At 36.3% G+C, this 21967-nt stretch overlaps 1 long non-coding RNA gene across 3 annotated transcripts in view; it reads left to right on the top strand.

Annotated features, from left to right (window-relative positions):
- Positions 1-4516: 4516 nt before the first annotated feature.
- Positions 4517-21967, top strand: part of LOC141556518 (uncharacterized) — a 104827-nt gene continuing 87376 nt past the window's right edge. For all 3 annotated transcript variants that reach the window (XR_012486548.1, XR_012486547.1, XR_012486546.1), the window contains exon 1: positions 4517-5198. This is a non-coding gene — a long non-coding RNA (uncharacterized LOC141556518). The remainder of the gene's footprint in view (positions 5199-21967) is intronic.

The raw sequence follows: 21967 nt of genomic DNA, 5'->3' as shown, positions 1-21967 counted from the left end.
AAAGGGTCAACTCTTTCCCTAGTAGCAACTATGCTGTTAGATTCCATTGAATTCAAATCACGAATTTGCTCTTCCCAAAATGTATAGCCAAAAATCATTAGCAAAGGAGAGCTACTATTTTTTTCCTTTTTCATATTACAATCATAGAATGTCTCATTGTATCTCATATGTGATTCATAAGCAGTTCAGATAAGATTCAGAACTAGGAACCATTGTGATTTACTAGACTTGCAAATGCCTAATCTATCTCTGTTTCTCCTGAGATTGAGCTCCAGTGGATCTTTGTCTCTCATTTTCATATTCTTACACCCAGAAAAGTTTTGGCCTGACTTCCAAATGTACACAAGAGACAAGTAACCCTTGCCAATAGTCTTTTTCTCATGATAGCCATGTCTTGATCTCTCATGTCTCTCATGATAGCAAGTAGACTTGCATTGTCAAGCAATTGTTGCATTGTGCTCAGCACAATATACCATTCACTTTCTATTCTAGTTATTTTCTTTCAATCCTCTGTATTTATGAAGAAGTGTAATGTGCAGGTCAGGGAAAACTGGGAGAACCCATGTAAACATGGACTTTATTACTACTAGGTGATGGTATCAGTGAATTTCCTAAAGAAGGCTTTGATGAAGTATCAGGTACCCAGATTGCTTCAGGAGGGCCTTGTGAATGCCAGAAGGATTTCCTTATTGCAGAGAGAGAGATTATATTATAGTTATATAATTGCAGTTAAAAGGCAGCCTTTCAATTCTGAAATTTTGTGTCTTTTTTTTTCTTTTGATTTGATTGATGGACTTTACAAAGTAGGATATTACATATGTCTGTATGTTTTTCAGACAGAACTTAATATTTAGGCTTAGAGTTTAGGCTTTTGTACAATGTGTATTGTAAAGGGCTAGAACTGAGCAAATGCACTTGGATAATGGAGCACGTGAGACTAATTGCCATTGGACAATTGTCTATTAACATGTTTGAAGGATGACCCTCCCCAACTATTCTGTGCTGGCTGGATCAGGGATGTGGATAAAGGAGGGGAATAGGAGGAGGAAATTAAGGTATTCTCCTGGTGGTGGAGAGAGAGGAAGGAGGTGTGGAGATTGCTAGATCTAATCCCCTGACCTCAACCGCAAAAGACCAAGAATAAAGACTTTTGATTATCCTGACTCTGGTTGATTTCTGGGAAGACAGAGTTCCAGCAGGAAATTCTTTTAAAAATAAATTTTTGTGCCTTATTTTGTCAATTATATTTCCCAATGAATCTCTCTCTACTTCTGTTACTCCAAGATCCATCAATTGTGAGAGAAAAATTTAAAGAGTGGAAAAAGTTCAGTAAAAAACTATCCACCAAATCATAATATGTGGTATTCTAGATTCATAGTTCCCCATCTCTGCAAAGAAGTCAGAAAGGTACTTTTTCATATTTCTTTTTTGAGATCATTTGGCCATTATAATTTTATAGTATTCACTTTTGATTGTTATTCTTTTCATTTATATTATAATCATTATGTGCATTGTTTCTTGTTTTTGTTTATTTCACTTTGTACTAGTTCCTATAAATCTTCCCATACTTCTCTGTGTTTACTACATTCATACCTTTTTATAATACTCTAATACTCCATTGTGGGAAGGTAGGTGGGATAGTGGATATAGTGTGAGGGCTGGAGTTAGGAAACTTCATCTTCCTGAGTTCAAATCTGACCTCAGATACTTACTAGCCATGTGATCCTGGGCACTTGGTATCCAAATCACTTAACCCTGTTTGCCTTAGTTTCCTTATCTGAAAAAGGAAATGGAAAATCACTTCAGTATCTTTGCAAAGAAAAAACTTCAAATGGAGTTTGATTGAATATGATTGAACAACAACAGTACCATGTTATGTCTGTGTAGCACAATTTGATTAACCATTCTCAACTGATGGACATCTACTTTGTTTTGCAGTGCTGGCGAAACTGAGGCAAGATAGAGATTAGAGAGTTTTTAATATTTTATTTGAGAGAGAGAGATTGTGCTGGGGGCATGTCGCCCCCAGGGCTGATGTCCAAAGCATCCAGCAGTGAATGTGAGATTCCCATGAAATATATACATATATCTCCAAGCTACCAGGATAGACCAAAGCAGAGGCGGAGTCTGAGCACTGAGAGCAGTTATGGATTATCAATCCAGTTCTGATAGAATGGGAGGAGGTACTGGACATTCTGATAAATAGGGAAGGTTTGGGGTCATGATGTCTAAGATAGAAGATCTTTCTCCTTATCTGGATTAAACATTTACAATTATAATCTTAGCATAGCCAGCCCTAAATTATATCAGTTCTAATGATCAGGAGGAAAGGGTGGTGTTGCAACCAGGGGATTGAGGCACAACAATTAGGAACTGAGGAAGAACAATTTAAGGGAAACTAAAACAGGACAATTTAAGGGAAACTAAGGCAGAACAATTAGAAGAGAACTGTGGCATAACTGTTTCCTTGTTAGTTGCCAACACAAAATGTGTTTTTAACATTATTATTGTGTTATATACCTGACAGTGGAATATCTAGCCTATTATATTAATAATTCCAGATTGCTTTCCCAAATAATTGGACAATATTATGACTGCACCAACAATACATTTGTATGAAAATCATCCCACAATAACTATTCTCATACTTTTTGATATCTTTGCCAACTTGCTGAGTATGAGATGAAACTACAAAGTAGTTTTGATTTGTCTTTCTCATTAATATTTGGAACATTCTTTGATATAGGTGCTAATAATTTGCAATTCTTTTGAATTCATATCATTTTAAATTAGGAAATTGCTTTTGGTTTTATATATTCCTGCTATCTATCTGAGATTTCAGACTCTTATAGGAATATTTAAAATATATACTTTTCCCTGGCTGATTGCTTCCCTTCTTATTTTAATTGCATTTTTAATATAAAAATTTCATATTTTTTAATGTAATATAATTAAACTGGTCTATTTTATCTTTTGTAATTGCTGCCATCCCTTAATTAGTTAAGAATTCATCCTAATGTTTTTAGTTTTGGAGCTCTATGATTTGATTCTCTTTTAAGACTTTACTGATATAATTTTTAATATTTGGCTCATGTATACATTTTGAATTTATTATGACATCATGTATAAGATGTTGGCCTAAATATAATTTCTACCCAACTGCTTTTTCGCAGAAATTCTTGTGAAATGGGAAATTCTAATCCTAAGTATGTTTTTTTTTTCAGTCATATTAAATCCTAGTTGACTTTAATTTTTAAAAAATTGTTCCTTGTATCATGTTAAATTATTTTACCTGTCTTTTTAATCAGTATCATATGATTTTTTGATTACTGATTTATATAATATAGTTTGAAGTCCAAAAGTCTACTTCAGTTCTATGATTTTTCACATTTCTCTTGATCTTCTAGATCTTTTATTCACTCATATTAATTTTTGTTATTATTTTGCCTGGCTTTGTAAAATATACATTTTTATAGCACTGTAGCAATAAATTAACTTTGTTATCATTGTCTTTTTTATAAATTGGCATGCTCCAACTATAATTGAATTTCAAACAAATTATTTAAATCTGTATTTATTTAAAGAACTTTTAAAAACTATGTATTAACATTAATTAATAGAGGCATTGAGCATGATTTAGTAGAATGTTTTTTCAATGTCTTCTTTTTCTATTATTGATTCCAGGATTTTATTATTTATATTGAAACAAGAATGTATTTTATAGCCTGCTAATTGATGTGTTATTGATGTGTAATTGATGTGTGCTAATTGATGCTAATTGATAGAGCACTAGGCTTGGATTCAGGAAGATCTGAGTTCAAATCTAGCCTTAAACATGTCACTTAACCCTTATTTGCCTCAGTTTCTCATCTACAAAATGGAGAAGGAAATGGCAAATCATTCTAGTATCTTTACCAAGAAAACACCAGGACATTATGTAGAGTTGGTCAGGACTTAACAACAATTTAGTGAAACCATTGTTTCAATTAATTTCTTTGCTTGTTCTCTAATATTTTCTAAGTAAAGCATATGTCATCAGCAAATAGATATATTTGGATTCTCTTTGCCTATCCTTAGAATTTTAATGTCTTTTTCTTATCATTGCTTTTGTTAACATTTCTAGAACTATGTCAAATACTACTGGAAAAGGAGACAACCATATTTTTTATTTTTTTAAATTATTTTATATTTATATTATTTTATTATTATTATTAGTTTCTAGTGTTTTCCCATTGCATAGAATATTAGATTTTGATTTTAGACAGATACTTTTTAACATATTAAAATTACACAAAGACATTTTATTATATTCTATGCTTACATATTTTAAAGCTCTTCATGTCGTGTTTGTCAAAATGTGCTGTATTTTGTCAAATATTTTTTTTCTGCATACTTTGATGTTTTGATATGGTTTTGGATATTTTTTAAAAAATGGTTAATTATGTTAATTGTTTTCCTGGGGCAGCTAGGTGGTGCAGTGGATAGAGCACTAGCCCTGATTTTGGGAGGACCTGAGTTCAAATCTGGTCTCAGACACTTAACACTTCCTGGGCAAGTCATTTAACCCCAGCCTCAGGAAAAAAAACAAAACAAAGTGAAAAAAAATAGTTTTCCTAATTTTGATCCATCCTTGTATTTGGGGCAAGCAATGTATTTTTTTCAGAAACTGTCTTCTAAAATAAGAGAAGTCTTAGGTCTCAGTTTTGCTTTTTTGTAATGTGACTTTGAAGAAATGAAACTTTTTATGTAGTTACCTCATCTCTAGTCAGCTCATTATCACCCCACCCACCATATAAGGGAAAAGTAACTGCAAGAGACAATCTAAACTAAAAGCTTTGCATAAGAGGATTTGGGGGAGGGGTCAGGTAGTGCTTATTTATTTAACTGAGCTCTCCTTCTGTGAATCCGGCCTCCTCCTTCTAGACTTCCCAAAAGTGAGGGCTGCCCCAAAGTGGGGGCTTGTATGGGATCACATGACTTAGCAGGGAATGACCACTACCCCTATTTGGGGGCAGACACCCGTGGGATACTTTGTTCCTATGATCTCTAGAGCAGGTGGTGTTTCTCCTCTCTGCTGAGCAAAGTGCCCAAAGGGAGAAACTCAGTGAAGGAGAAAGTGAAAGAGATGGATCCAAAGCTCCTCTGCAGATGTTGATTGAGCTCACAGTCAGGAGAACCTACACTCGTGTAGCCCAGAGGTAAGCATTCGGGAGTCTAGGGGTCAATTGGCTGGGTTGAGGGAGAAGAGCCTTTGACATAAATTTCGTGGTTGAAGCAGCCTGCAAACAATGAAAGGGGAAAGGACTCTCTAAGAACAGTAGGGGATGACTATGGACAGAAGGGTGATCTCTGTTGGAATAATTTGGAGTATAGAGGAGTCTAAGGGTGGTCCTTGCTAAATTATGGGTAAAGTGTAGTGCAAACCCCCAAACAAACAAACAAACAAATCAGGTGCAAAACAAACAAACAAACAAACAAATAAATAAATAAGGTGCACTTGGGTATTTCTTTTGTATGTGGAAAAGTGTAATTTCTATTAATTTTTGTCTGCGTTTATGTCTGTACAGAATGTCTTTGTCATGTTTATTCTGTGAGCTAGAAAGAAAAAGAGAAAGGTCTCATTTTCCTGTAGGCTCCAACTCTGGCCAAAGTTGGAGTTTTAGGCAAAGTCTGTTGGGAATAATGGTTGGGGAATTTTGCAATTGTTCATTTCAAAATCCCAAAGCAATTCAATTAAATTGAGGAGGAATGTGCAGAGAGGGAAGATGGTTTCTTTCTTTCCTTCCTCATTCCCTGACTGCAGCATGTAATGTTCTGGTTGGTTTTCTGGCAATCTCTGCACCAGCCTTCGTTTCAGTAGAATACTCACCATGAGAATAGTCAGGGATAAAATCCAAATTCTTTATTGTCTCCTTGCCTGGGGCTTGGCTAGCTTTTTGGAGGACCTTCAGACCAGCCTTGGTTTCAGTGGGGGAAGTAGGAGGACAGGCCAGCCACCACAGTGGTGTGAGATGAAGTGAATCTCTCTTCTTGACTCCAAGAGCTTGAGCTCCCACCTCCAGTCCTCTGTCTTCTCTGAGTCTGACCCTGGATGAGTTTGTCCCAGCTTATATGCTCTGTTATAATTAGATAATTTACAGTATACTGAGTATAAACCAATCATTATATCACTAGGGAACCATTTGTGATAAGATTAAATCAATCATACTGAACTCGAGAACTATTAATTATTACAATTATTATAATTATTATAAGGACTTTTCCTTATCCTGACAAGGACTTATTCTGAGCCCTTCAGAGGAGCTAGACTGGACCACAGCAATCCGATCCAGATCTCAGTCTCTCTGACCCAGAACTGTGAGTAACAAGGAAACTTTGTTAAAGATTAAGTGAGCGTGCTAATAGATGAATAAGGAACTTAACTTGTTAAGGGCTAAACCAGCAATCTCTTATAGTGAAATGGGGCAAACACCTTCTGTTCAAGGAAAATGTTTAGAGAGCATCATCAAGGTTATGAAAAGCCAAGGATTGATTATAATTTTGGAGGAGATTACTGAACTTTTAAAAACTGTGAAGGTCATATGTCCTTGTTTTTCTCTGGAAAAAGAATTGGATCCAGATGAATGGAATTAGTAGGAAAGCAATTAGGTGAACACTACAATTGCATTTGTGACATTTTACCCTTTGGTTCCAGACCAAACTCAGTTTCCAAAGATACAATTCACACTTACAATTTAATCCAAATGGCTTTAAAAAATGTTATTCCACAGGAAGAGATGAAGGAGCAAAATGGAGAAGTGTCAACTAAACTAGGTGAAAAGGATGAATCAGATAACAATGAAGTTAAGTACAATTCTAAGCAACAGGAGCACTTCCCATCTCCTCCCTCAATTAACCCTTCAGGGGTGGAGCAAGAAGGAGGAGGAGAAGAGGCAGAAACACAAACAGAATTGCCTGTGAAGCAGCCTAAGCCTATGACAAGAAGAGAGAAGGACAGGATATAAGTGATTTTATACATGCATATCCTGTGATTGAAGAGATTGATTCTGTAGGTCATAAAAGGAGAAAATATGCACCTTTAGATTTGAATAAAATTAAGGATTTGAAAAAAGATTGTACCCTTTATGGGGCTACATCAGCTTATGTTAAAATGTTACTAGATGGTTTGTCTTATGAAGTCCTAGCCCCGAATGATTGGAAATCCATAGCAAGGACATGCCTGGAACCTGGAGAAAATTTGCTATGGCTTGCGGAGTTTCATGAATTATGTAAAATCCAAGTCAGATGCAATTTGGAAATAGGAGTTAACACACAATTCACTTTTGAGCACTTAGCTGGTGAAGGTCAGTATGAAGAGAATTCAGGACAGATTAATTATACCATGACAATATATGAGCAAATTGCTAAGGCTGCAATAAAAGCTTGGAGTGTCCTCCCTGGACAGAAAGATCGGGGAGAAGCTTTCACTAAAATAGAGCAAGGTCCCAATGAACCTTTTGCGGATTTTGTGGGACGTTTGCAAACTGCTGTCAAAAGAACTATTGGAGAAAATGCAGCTACAGAAATAATGACCAGACATCTGGCTAAGGAAAATGCCAATGAGATTTGCAAAAGAATTATATGGGGATTAGACAAAGATGCTCCTTTAGAGGAGATCATAAGACGCTGTGCTACAGTGGGAACAAATGCTTTTTACACCCGGACAATGATGAACATGGAAAGACAGGGTCCCTCCTGGCAAGGGACTTCTAGAGAAACTAGGCGATGTTTTCAGTGTGGAAAAATTGGACATCTAAGAGCTCAATGTAGGTATGGAGATACAGTGAGAAGACAGGGTGAGAGAAGACCTAAAACTCCATGTCCAAAATGCAACAGAGGACTCCATTGGGCATCAGAGTGTAGAATAATTCAGGGAAATGGGATCAGGGCCCCAGGTCCAGGGCCCCAGGCAAAAAAGACTTGGGGGCATGATGGCAGCTGATGTTACACCCAAAGAGCCTTTAGAAGGTCAGGACTCTGATTTGATAAACCAGCAAAAAAGTAATCACATGGCAGAAAGGGATTACCTGATAAGTCAGCCAAAAGGCAATCAGATTGCAAAAATGGATTACACTTGGGGAGAATACAGGCCTTTTTAAACCAACAGGGCTGTGTCCAGTGCAAACAACTCCAATGTAATTACCAGATGATGAGAAGAGATTTAGAAAGTAGTAAATAGAAGAAAATTAGATAGGTTAACTGCCTAGGAGAGAAGGTTTGCTTGTATTTTAACAGACAGAAGAAAACAGATGAAGAAGGAAATAGATGGGTGGCAACAAGCACCTGGAGAGAGACAGAAAAAGAGAAAAACCTCAAAACAAAGGAGAAGATCTAAGAAACATCTCACACCGAAAGAGTATGGCTAATAAAAAGACTGTTAAAGAACTTTAAAACCAGCAGGAATCATTGGACTTTCTTAACCAAGATGAGACTAATGGACAATGGACTTATAGACATTTATAAATTTTCAATTTATGATTATTTGATCATGTTATTTGTTATATACTTCTAGTATGTATTATGTTACTATGTTACTATGTGCTTATGTAATTTATGTAATTATGTGTAATACCTCCCATATTGATGGATTTATGTTTCAAGGTCATGACTATCCTATATTCTAAATCAAAAGAAAGGGGGAGATGTTAGGATTATTGGGTGAGAATTCAGGTTGTCTGGACAATTACAAGGTGAGAACTCAGGTGGACTTGACAGTTCTCTGGCTCAGACCTTTGGTTTGGGCCTTTAAAGGGAGTTTACACCTTAGGAATTCTAAGAGGAGCAAGTTCATTGGTTGGAGTACTTCTTCCCAGAAGCCCTTGCATTATCCCACGCCCATTCTCTGGGAGGATAAAAGAGGACAGCACTCCAGAGATAGAAGAAGTCTCTGCTGTACATTAGGCTTGACGCAGCTCTCTGCAGGAAAGGAAGTCACAAGAGTTAACAGCAACTGTCTGGAGACAACAGTTCTCTACAGGAAGAAGAATCTGTCCAAGAGATTTGTGTTGACACAACAGACCCCCTCCCAGAGAGCGATTGGCAGCTTCTAGAGATGACAGCACTTTACAATTAATCACCATGCTAAACTAGATAACCATTGTCTTATCAATTCCACTGAGTTAGCACCTTGTAAGAATCTTGTTTCAAGTACAGAGTTCTGGCTCATAACATCTCCTGCTTTCTTTTGTTTTAGAGCATAGGTGGTCACACACTCCCTGACTTCTCAGGGAGGTGAGAACCCCAAAAAGGAGGTGATCACACCTTTCCTCTCTTCTCAGAAAAAGGGGTGAAAACACCAAAAAAGGAAGTGATCACGCCCTCCCTGACATCTCAGGAAGGGAGATGAAAACACCAATGGAAATGGGGAATCAGACCAGATTAGTGCGTTTCTGAAGGGTCTCATAAAACCATCAACATGGGAGGTATTACATAGATACATAGTAACACAGGCTAGTAGTAATATAATGATCATGAATCAACATGATGAAATATACATGTCCATAAATCCTAGAAATAATCCAAAACCAATCTATTGTCCATTACTTCATGTGTCAGGGAATCCAATAATTCCTGCAAGTTTTGAAGTCCTGCATTAGTCTCATCATGTGTCAGGGAATCCAACGATTCCTGCTGGTTTTAAAGTTCTGCAACAGTCTTAACAATTTTTCATCTCAGGAAATCCAATTATTCCTGTGGGTTCTGAAGTTCTGTAACAATCTCATTATTAGCCATGCTCTTTCAATGTCAGATGTTTCTTAGGTCTTTTCTTTTGTTTCTAGGTTTTTCTCTTTTTCTGCTTCTCTCAAGGTGCTCTTTGGATTCCTCCTCCATCTATAGAGATACAAGCAAACCCTCTTCCCCAAGCAGTTAACTTATCTGATCCCACTTTCAGAATCTCTCCACATCACCTGGCGATTATATTGGAGCTGCTCGCACTGGACACTGCCATTCTGTTGGGTTATAAAGCCAGTATTCTCCCCAATTGTAAGCCCTTTCTCCCATCTGATTGCTTCTCTTCTGATTGATCATGTAAGAGTATTGAACTTCTGAAGACTCTCTGGGTGTAAACTCGGCTGCCATCATGCCCCACTTGGGGCACTGGAATTGGGCCCCACATCTCATTTCCCTGGATTAATCTATATTCTGAAGCCCAGTGGAAGCCCTTGTTGCATTTTGGACATAGGGTTTTGGGTCATGTTTTCTCACCCTGTCTTCTCACTCTGTCTCTATGCCAACATTGAGCTTTCAGATGCCCTACTTTACCACACTGAAAGCATTGATGAGTCTTTCTGGAAGTCCCTTGCCAAGAAGCACCCTGTCTTCTCATCTTTAGATCTTGAAAATTCTGCATCATAGCTTGGGTATAAAAGATATTTGTGCCCTCTGTAACACAGCATCTTATGATCTTTTCTAAAGGAGCATCTTTGTGTAGTCCCCATATAATTCTTTAGCAAGTTGTTTGATCATTATTCCTGTATCTGTACTTTCTCCAATCGTTCATATGACAGCTGTTTGCAGACATCCCGCAAAATCAGCAAAGGGTTCATTTGGACCTTGGCTCTATTTTTGTGAAGGCTTCCCCTCTATCTTGTTTTCCTGGGAGGGAGCCCCATGTTTTGATAGCAGCAGCAGCAATTTGCTCATATGCTGCCAAAGGATAATTAATCTGTACTAAAAAGTCTGCATACTGACCTTTACCTGCTAGTTGGTCAAAGGTTGACTTGTATATTAACTTCAGTTTGCCTGTTTAGTTGGGATTGTATTCTATAGAGTTCAATATATTCAAAAAGCCACAACAAGCTTTGTCCAAGTTCTAAACATGTCCTTGCTATAGATTTCCAATCACTAGGGGTTAAATTTTTATAAGCCAAATTCTTTAATACCATCTTAACATAAGATGATGTGGCCTCATAAAGAGTGCAACCCTTTTGTAAATCTTTGATTTTTTTCCAGATCAAAAGAGTGTATCTTCCCCTTTTTTGACCTGAAGAATCAAACTCTTGAATAACAGGGTATGCATTTATTTTTAAATCAGATATATCCTGTCCTTTTTTAGGTTTAACTAGTGCTTTTTGTAATCGTGTCATAGGCTGCTTCATGGGTGGTGCTGAAGGTGTCATTGCCCCTCCCTCTCCTCCTTCTCCCTCCACCCATGAAGGGTTAATTGAGGGAGGTAGGTTAGGGGATGGGGAATGCCCTAATGGCTCCTGCTGTGAAGCACCACTCCTTAATTTCATAAGAATTGTACTTAACTCCTTTGTTGCCTAATTTTTCATGCTCTTCACCTAGTTTGTCAGTATCCTCCCCCTCCTGCATTTTCTTCTTTTTCCTTATTCTATAACTTATGTAATTTCCTAAAGCCAATTGTATTAAGTTATATGTATAGAATGTTTCTTTAGGAATTGAATCAGGACCATTATCATTGTAATATTCACTTAATTGCTCTCCTACTAGTTTCCACATGTCTGGCTCTAATTCTTCTTCCTTAGAGAACCAAGGAGATGAGTACTGTAATGTTTCTAAAAGTCCAATGATCTGCTCCCAAGTTACAATCAGACCTTAGGTTTTTTTTTTTTTTTTTTTTATCAGTTTAACTATGCTTTCTACACAGTTTCCTTGAGATGGAGAAGACTCCTTTCTAAACATTTGTCCCATTTCAACTGAAATACTAGTTTAAACTTTAACAAAGTTTCCTTCTTGTCTATATTTGTACTTAACCTAATTTCTTGATCACAGAGACTTTTTCACTGAACTCAGGATCGTATCAGTCTGGACTTAAATCCTTAGCCCTATGTTGGGCACTAAAATATAGTGTTCCAGTTGGTTTTCTGGACATCTTGGGAGCAGCCTTTGTTTCAGCAAAGTAATCACCACAAGAATGGACAGGTGTTAAAGTCCAAATCCTTTATTATCTCCTTCACAATTTAGATTCCTTGCCTAGGGCCTGGGCCAGCTTTCTTGGAGGCCTTATGGAGTCTGGTTTTCAGTGGAGAAGCTAAGGAGGAGAGGCCTGCCACCACAGTGGTATTAGATGGAGTGAATCTCTCTTCTTGGCTCTGAGAGCTTGAGCTCTCACCTCCTATCCTCTGTCTTTCCTGAGTCTGACTCTGGCTGAATTTGTCCCAGCTTATATGCTCTATTGAAATTAGATCATTTCCAGTATACTGAGTATAAACCAATCATTATATCACTAGGGAACCATCATTTGTGGTAAGATTAAATTAATCATACTGAACTAGAGGACTATTATCACCATGCTAAACTAGATAACCATTGTCTTATTAATTCCACTGAGTTAACACTTTGTAAGAATCCTTGTTTCAAGTACAGAGTTCTGGCCCATAACAGCAGCAGGCTGGCCAGGTGGAGCCAAAGGGAGAGAAAGAAACTATGTTTAATTATCTTAGTGAAATTCATTATTTGAGATATGATAGCAAAAGCACTTCTGTATTATTGGAAATTTAAGAAATGTGACAATTAGTTACTTAACATTGCAAAGATGCTTGGCATAAAAAAATGCTTGTGGTTTTTAACTTTTTATGGGACATGCTTGTGACCTGTTTGTACTTATTTTAAAGACAAAGGAACAGAGAAAAAGTTTAGCTGTTAAAACCATATCTATTGAAGTCTATTGAATTTTGGGAACTTGGTTTTTAAAGTGATACTATGATTCTGAAATTGTAGGAGATATATTGCCTTGTGCATGCTAGATCTGTTTATTTTGGGCATACAATCTTAGGAATTTGTTTGAATTTCTTTACTGAATACTTTTTTTAAAGCTGTATTTTATTTGATTCAGTTTAACAATAGTTTGTGTTTTTTTGTTTTTTTTTTTAATTTTTATTTTATTTTATAATTATAACATTTTTTTGACAGTACATATGCATGGGTAATTTTTTACAACATTATCCCTTGCACTTACTTCTATTCAGATTTTTTCCCTTCCTCCCCCCATCCTCTCCCCCAGATGGCAAGCAGTCTTATATATGTTAAATATATTACAGTATATTCTAGATACAATATATGTGTGTAGAACCGAATTTTTTGTTGCACAGGAAGAATTGGATTCAGAAGGTAACACTAACAGTTTACATTCATTTCCCAGTGTTCCTTTTCTGGATGTAGCTGGTTCTGTCCATCATTAATCAATTGGAATTGGATTAGCTCTTCTCTATGTTGAAGAAATCCACTTCCGTCAGCATACATCCTCATACAGTATCATTGTTGAAGTGTATAATGATTTTCTGGTTCTGCTCGTTTCACTCAGCATCAGTTGATGTAAGTCTCTCCAAGCCTCTCTGTTTTTCTCCTGTTGGTCATTTCTTATAGAACAATAATATTCCATAACATTCATATACCATAGTTTACCCAACCATTCTCCAATTGATGGACATCCATTCATCTTCCAGCCTCTAGCCACTATGAAAAGGGCTGCCACAAACATTTTGGCACATACAGGACCCTTTCCCTTCTTTAATAGTTCCTTGGGGTATAAGCCCAGTAGTAGTATGGCTTGGTCAGAGGGTATGCACATTTTGATAACTTTTTGGGCATAATTCCAGATTGCTCTCCAGAATGGTTGGATTCTTTCAGAACTCCACCAACAATGCATCAGTGTCCCAGTTTACCCACAGCCCCTCCAACATTCATCATTATTTGTTCCTGTCATCTTAGCCAATCTGACAGGTGTGTAATGATACCTCAGAGTTGTCTTAATTTGCATTTCTCTGATCAATAGTGATTTGGAACACTCTTTCATATGAGTGGAAATAGTTTTAATTTCATCTTCTGAAAATTGTCTGTTCATATCCTTTGACCATTTATCAATTGGAGAATGGCTTGATTTCTTATAAATTAAAGTCAATTCTCTGTATATTTTGGAGATGAGGCCTTTATCAGAACCTTTAACTGTAAAAATTTTTTCCCAATTTGTTACTTCCCTTCTAATCTTGTTTGCATTAGTTTTGTTTGTGCAGAAACTTTTTAATTTGGTGTAATCAAAATGTTCTATTTTGTGATCAATAATGGTCTCTAGTTCTCCCTTGGACACAAACTCCTTCCTCCTCCACAAGTCTGAGAGGTAAACTATCCCATGTTCCTCCAATTTATTTATGATTTCGTTCTTTATGCCTAAATCTTGGACCCATTTTGATCTAATCTTAGTATGTGGTGTTAAATGTGGGTCCATGCCTAGTTTCTGCCATACTAATTTCCAGTTTTCCCAGCAGTTTTTGTCAAATAATGAATTCTTATCCCAAAATTTGGGATCTTTGGGTTTGTCAAAGATTAGATTGCTATTTTTATTCACTATCTTGCCCTGTGAACCTAACCTATGCCACTGATCAACTAGTCTATTTCTTAGCCAATACCAAATGGTTTTGGTGACTGTTGCTTTATAATATAGCTTTAAATCAGGTACACTTAGACCACCTTCCTCTGACTTTTTTTTCATTAGTTCCCTTGCAATTCTCGACCTCTTATTCTTCCATATGAATTTTGTTGTTATTTTTTCTAGGTCATTAAAATAGTTTCTTGGGAGTCTGATTGGTATAGCACTAAACAAATAGATTAGTTTGGGGAGTATTGTCATCTTTATTATATTCGCTCGGCCTATCCAAGAACACTGAATGTCTTTCCAATTATTTAAATCTGACTTTATTTTTGTGGCAAGTGTTTTGTAATTTTGCTCATATAATTCCTGACTCTCCTTTGGTAGATATATTCCCAAATATTTTATACTATCGACTGTTATTTTGAATGGAATTTCTCTTTGTATCTCTTGCTGTTGGATTGTGTTGGTAATGTATAAAAATCCTGAGGATTTATGTGGATTTATTTTGTATCCTGCGACTTTGCTAAAATTCTGAATTATTTCTAATTAACAATAGTTTGTTAAAACAAAGTCCTGATAACTTACCTGAGAAGGTCACTTAGCTCCTAATTGGGTGAAATATGCTATCTTCTGAAACATATATTGGGTAATTTGTAAACATTGTGAGTTGTGCTTTAAAATTTGTCAGCTCTTAGAAACAACTACACCCAGAGAAGGAACACTGGGAAGTGAATGTAAATTGTTAGCACTACTGTCTATCTACCCAGGTTACTTATACCTTCGGAACCCAATTCTTAACGTGTAACAAAAAAATTGGATTTACACACATATATTGTATCTAGGTTATACTGTAACACATGTAAAATGTATGGGATTGCCTGTCATCTAAGGGAAGGAGTAGAGGGAGGGAGGGGATAATTTGGAAAAATGATTACAAGGGATAATGTTGTAAAAAAAAAATTACTCATGCATATATATTGTCAAAAATATTTTATAATTATAAAATAAAAATAAAATAAAATAAATTTTGTCAGATCTTCTGGATATATGTATAAGTTTTATGAAATTTGGGTCAAAGTTATTTAATTGTGAATCTTAAAGTTTAAAGTTATAGAAATAAAAAATTATTTAAAGACAAGGGACAAGAAAGATTAATATACAAAAGCAATTAATAGTTTAAATGGAACATCAAGTTAGAAGGGTTATTGGTTTGAGAAAATGTTTAAAGTATGTCAGAGAAAGATTGAGTACATAGGCATAGGGAGGAGATAGAGATGGGGCAGGGTCAAGAGGAGGAAGGAAAAGAGAGAAAGAAGAGAGACAGTATAAAGAAAGAAAGAGGCAGGTTTTTTAATGAACTTGCCATTTGTATGGATAGGAAAAATACACTGACTGGCTAAATTTTGAGAATTTGGCACCCCAAAAGTTAATTATAAAGATAAGTTGAGTTGAGGAAGGAGGAATGGAAAAGATATCTTTTGGCTTCAAGGTGAAAATTTAACTCACCTCCCTTTCCTCCCTCCACTTCTTTCAGCTGCTTTTTTGAAAATGGAGATAAGCAATCTGGCTCACTGTTATAGATAGCAGTTTTGTTATTTAAAGAGACAGTTTACTTTTACAAGGTGTTAATTAACTGAATGTTTATCTAAGTGCATAATGGTTTCCTTGCTTAAGGAATGTGATAACAAAAAAGCTTAAGGTAGAATTGTTAAAAATTAGGACAGTTACCTGAGGTGAAACTACTTTAAGGAAATCATGTCCCTCACTACCTAAAGCTATTGCTATTGTACATGTGAAAGGACATTAGATAGGGAACACATTTGCAGCCCTTCAACCACCTTGCTGATGAAGAGGCAAGGAAAGCTGGGAATGAAGGAGATATCACTAAAGGAATGAAAAAAAATTAAATAAATGAAGAAAAGAGAAAGTTGTTATCTTAGTATTTACAACTTAGAGGTCAGTTTGGAAGGAGATTAGTCAATGAGGAAATCCGAAAGGATTGTTATGCTATCCGTGTAGTCATTTTTTCTCAAATAATCTCTCCTTCAAACTCCACTTCCCAGATAAAAGGGAGTGAATTTTCATGAGGGGCACTGAATGCCCTAAGTTAACAAAGATAGAATTAACAGGCTTGTTCAATATTCAGTCAAAAGGTTAAGCTTCTAAACTATGCCTCAATTGTTATAATTCTCACAAAAATAAGGAGAAAGGATTAGTATTTGGCTTCCCTCCAAAAAATTTTTTTTCAGTCGAAGAGAAATGGAATCTTTATTTCACAATTTCCATTTTGCAAATCTTATGATTTTGCGCGTTGGCTATAGAAGGTTAAGAAGTATTATTGAAATACTTCTTAATAATAATTATTGTTAAGCTTAATAATAATATTATTATTATTTATTATCATGTTATGTTATTATTAAGTTAATAATAATTATTAAGCCACAAGTTTTGTTCTAAGCATGTCCTTACTATAGATTTCCAATCACTAGGGGTTAAAATTTTATAAGCCAAATTCTCTAATACTATCTTAACATAAGATGACGTAGCCCCATAAAGAGTGCAACTCTTTTTCAAATCTTTGATTTTTTCCAGATCAAAAGGAGTATATCTTCTTTGTTGAATTGAAGAATCATTCTCTTGAATAACAGGGTATGCTTCTATTAAATCAGATATATACTGTCCTTTTTTAGCCTTTTGTAATCTTGTCATAGGGGGTGGATCAAGCTGCTTCATGTTAGGATTACTAAGTGAGAACTGAGGTTGTCTGGATAGTGACAAGGTGAGAATTCAGGTTGGACAATTACAAGGTGAGAACTCAGGTTGACTTGATAGAGGGGGCAAGCTCATTGGCTGGGGTGGTTCTTCCCAGAAGCCCTTGCATTATCCCACGCCCATTCTCTGGGAGGATAAAAGACACAATATTGGGCCTGGAGAGCAGATCGGCCTGGAAGTCCACTATGTGAGTGGACATGCAAGATATAAATCTTGCCTGGATGTTTTCTCACTTGTTCTTGAAGTTCCTTAAATATCAGCTCTTGCATGTCCACTCACATAGTGGACTTCCAGGCCGATCTGCTCTCCAGGCCCAATATTGTGTCTTTTATCCTCCCAGAGAATGGGCGTGGGATAATGCAAGGGCTTCTGGGAAGAACCACCCCAGCCAATGAGCTTGCCCCCTCTATCAAGTCAACCTGAGTTCTCACCTTGTAATTGTCCAACCTGAATTCTCACCTTGTCACTATCCAGACAACCTCAGTTCTCACTTAGTAATCCTAACAGCTTCATGGGTGGTGCTGATTGTGTTACTGCCCCTCCCCCTCCTCCTCCCTCCACCCATGAAGGGTTAGAGGGGGGTAAGTCAGGGGATGGGGAATGCCCTAACAGTTTCTGCTGTGAAGTACCACATTCCTTAATTTCATCAGAATTGTATTTAACTCCTTTCTTATCTAATTCTTCATGCTTTTCAACTGCTATATTAGTATCCTCTCCCTCCTGCACTTTCTTCTTTGTCCTTATTCCCTAATGCAGAACTTCAAAACCAGCAGGAATCATTGGATTCTTTGAGACATGATAAGATATCAGCAAGACTTCAAAACTTGCAGGAATTATTGGGTTCCTGACACATGAAGTAATGGACAATAGACTGGTTTTAGACTATTTCTAGCACTTATGGACATGCATAATTACTCATGTCGATTCATGTTTGTAAAATCACTACTAGCCTGTGCTGTATTGCTATATGCTTGTGTAATACCTCCCATGTTGATGGATTTATGTATACCTGTTTTCAAAGTTAAACCCTTCAGAAACCTACTAATCTGATTTGATTTCTCATTTCCTTTGGTGTTTTCATCTCCCCTTCAGACATCAGAAAGGGCGTGATCATCTTCTTTTTTTTGGTGTTTTCACGAAATACTTTTTTCTGAGAAGTCAGGAGGGACATGATCACCTCCTTTTTGGGGTTCATACCTCCCTGAGAAGTCAGGGAGGGCATGACCACCTATGTTCTAAAATAAAAGAAAGTGGGAGATGTAATGGCTGAGTTTGTCCCAGCTTATATACTCTATTATAATTACATCATCTTAGGTGTGAATCTTGTAGAATAGGTCTCAATCTTGTAGAACTATATTAAGTACTAAGTACATGTTCTGAACTAGAGAACTATTAATCACCATGCTAAACTATATAACCATTATTTTATCAATTCCACTGAGTTAACACCTTGTTGTAAGAATCCTTGCCTAAGTATATTTTTCCAGAGTTCTCATTACATTCTATGATCTGATGTAAAGTGAAATGTACTATATGCAAAATAACAATATCATGAGATGATCAGCTTTGAATTACATAACTATTTTCAGTACTACCATGATCTAAGACAATTCTGAAAGACATATAATGAAAAATGCTATCAGTTCCCAGAGAAAGAACTGGTGATGTCTGAATATAGATTGAAGCATACTAATTGTTTTGCTTTAAGTTTCTTGAGAGTTTTGGGGGGATCTATGTTTTCTTTTACAACATGTTATGGAAATTGTTTTGGAAATTGTGGAAAGATTTTGCATGACTACACATGTATAGTATATATTGAATAGAAATAAGAATGCTTGCATTCTTAATGTAGGGGGCAGATGAAGGGAGAGAATATAAAACTCAAATTTATAAAATTGAATGTTAAAAATTGTTTTTACAGGTAATTGATGGAATTTTTAAAAATAATAAATAAAAAAAGAACAAAAAAGTAAAAAAAGAGTATTATAGACTAGCAATATTAGAGGGATGTTGGCCAATTAATTTTGTTTTTTCATTTGTTCAAATTTTTAACCATTTTATAAGAATTCAGGAATCATCTTGGATTTACAGTTTAGACTGTACTGGTTGGGCTCCCACCCAAATTTGTTCTTGATTTTAGTTTTAAATCTGAGCAGCTGGAAGCTTATTTGTTTCTGTTCTTAATCCTAACTGTAGGATTCAGGGGATCCTGGAGAATGATATAGAAAAATCACAAATCTAGAAGTGGCTAAATGTTCTTTTTGTATGTAATATAATCAGCTCACATGACTCTTCCTTTTTTTAGAACCCACTAACTATATTACCAGAAGTAAGGACTGACTATTTCTTTTCCCAGAACATTAGGAAGTCACTTTAATTTTCAGACCTAAATCTAAACTGTTGCTTTCTTTGTGCTCCAGTCCTCAAGAGGCATACTTCTTTTTGGCTCTAACTTGATTTCTACAAGTGATCTAATTAATAAAAGCCCTTTACAAAGAATTCTTTACTTCTATATTTTAGGAACTCAACCTTGCTAACAGCCTAAGATCCTATCAATAGGAGGCATTTTCCTGGATGTTCCTGGTTTCTTCTCTGTTTGATGAGAATAGTCCCCGATGTCCTCAGAAAGGATAGCCAAACAATGATATGAATCCCTTTTAGAGATGCTCTTAAACTACAATCAATCAGTTTAAAAGTATGGTCACTTATATGTATAGCTATAAGGGTGGGAAAGAGAGAAAAAGTTTTCTTTATAACATCTTATAAAGTTAGATTCCAGAGTAGGGAAAATAGAAAGGAAGTTCTCTATATCAGGAATATTTTCTTCATGAGGCTAGATTTAGCAATAGTGATAATCATTATTGCTTTGTCAACATATATTTTAGCTCTTTTAAGAGATAAGCAGAGTATCTGTGTGGTCAGGTATGCTATTGATTTTTCATAGAAAGAAATTTTCCTTTCCTTTTTTTTTCCTCTTTGTCTTCCCTTTCCTCTCTGTTTCCTCTTTCCAGTCCTTTGTCTTCTCTCTCCTCTCTTTTTTTCCTGCCTTTCCCTCTTTTATATTTGTCCTTTCTCTTTCTGTTTTCCTACTTCTCTTCTCCTACTTCACTTATTTCTCTTCCTTTCCTCCTTCCTTTTCTCTTCCCCGTATTCCCAATTAAGTCAGAACACCATAGTATATTTCTGGTTTTAATATTGGTTTAGAGTCACAGTGTCCTCATTCTTACCTCTGATTTGTTCATGGTAAGAATTTCCCTGTCAGGAAGCTATTAAAATCAGATGAAGAGGGGGCAACTAAATGATTGAGTGGATAGAGCATTGACCCTGGAGTTAGGAGGACCTGAATTCAAAATCTGGCCTAAAGACATTTAACGCTTACTAATTGTATAACTCTGGACAAGTCATTTGACCACAATTATTTTGTCCGCTCCCCCTCCCCCCCCAAAAAAAATCTCTTTATCTTTTAGCTAAGAGGAAGTTTTGAAAAAGAATAAGTAACCAGGCAAAACACAAGAACATATACCCATTTTTGAGAACTATAGTAGGGACATTAGGACCTTTATTTAATCTCCTTTTATTGGATTTTCTAAGCTGTGTGTGGATTGATTGGTTTGCTTCTTGTTCTGGCTAAGTGGCCATTAAGGGGACTGATAGGGAGAGTATATAAATTAACACTAATAGAAAGCAAGTAGAGTGAGGGTTATCTTAGAAAGATAAGTGGTAGTGCTGATAAATAAAGGTACTTGGTGAAGTGAAATCAACAAGCAGTTATTTAGTACCTATGATGCAGGCATAGCCCCCTTTAAGATTCCTTGTCTGATCTACAGCTTTCTTTGGGACTGATCTTTGATTTCAAGATCTGGTCAAAACCACCCTTTTGTGTTCTAAGGGGAGAGATCCGTATCTGAGCCAGTTTGGGCTTGTACCCAGCCCCCACCGGATCTGAGCTGGCTTGGGTTTTCTCATCTCCCCAGTATCTGCTCAGGTTTCCCCAAAACAGTTTCTTCCTTATCTGAAAGGAATGCCAAGAATTTGGCACTGTCCTAGGCTCCTTTGAGCAAATAAAAGAGCCAAGTGGGAATCATCCCTTGGTGGAGAGTTGAAACATGCCAGCAACATGCTTTGCATCACAGACTCTCTGTCCCGCCATTTTGGTGTATTTCTTCCTCTAAATATCTAATACCTTTTACTAAGCAGACTTTAATCTTGCTTCCAAACCCTACAATAAACCTCTTTTTATCAATCTAGGTTTTGGGGCCTGTAAATTCATTTACAGGGGACTCTCGCTGCCTCTAGACCTCATTTAATTTTGTATCCTTGCGCTGAATCCAAAGGGGATGCAGGGGAACTCCATTTGACTCCCTGTACCCCAATACTGCCACTAGATATCAATTAATCCTAATTTTATTGAGGTATAGACCTCATCATTAGGTATATACCTCATCACGTAGTATGTGTCAGGAATTGTGTTTAGCATTAGGAATACAAAGAAAGATAAAAGATAGTCCCTACTTTCAATGGACTCACAGTTTAATAGGGGGAGAAAACATACAAATAACTATGTCTAAATAAAATATTTAGAAGATAAATTCAGATAATTTTAGAAAGAAGGCACCAAGTTTAATAAGAACCAGGTATCATGTAACAGGTAGGATGTTAGCTTCCAAAGACTCCAGAAATAAGGAGACAGCCTAATTACTAGCAAGAGATTAGCCAATTAGAATGCCAAGAATTATGAGATGGAGTCACTTGTTCAAGGACTCCAATTTCACTGCATCACAGAGTATGTGGAGGGGAGGATTTCATATTTTGCCCTGGAAATAA

This window comes from Sminthopsis crassicaudata, chromosome 2, assembly GCF_048593235.1.
Source record: "Sminthopsis crassicaudata isolate SCR6 chromosome 2, ASM4859323v1, whole genome shotgun sequence".
Lineage (NCBI taxonomy): Eukaryota > Metazoa > Chordata > Mammalia > Dasyuromorphia > Dasyuridae > Sminthopsis > Sminthopsis crassicaudata.
Note: the sequence above shows the minus strand (reverse complement) of the source record. Positions and strands in the feature narration are given on the sequence as shown.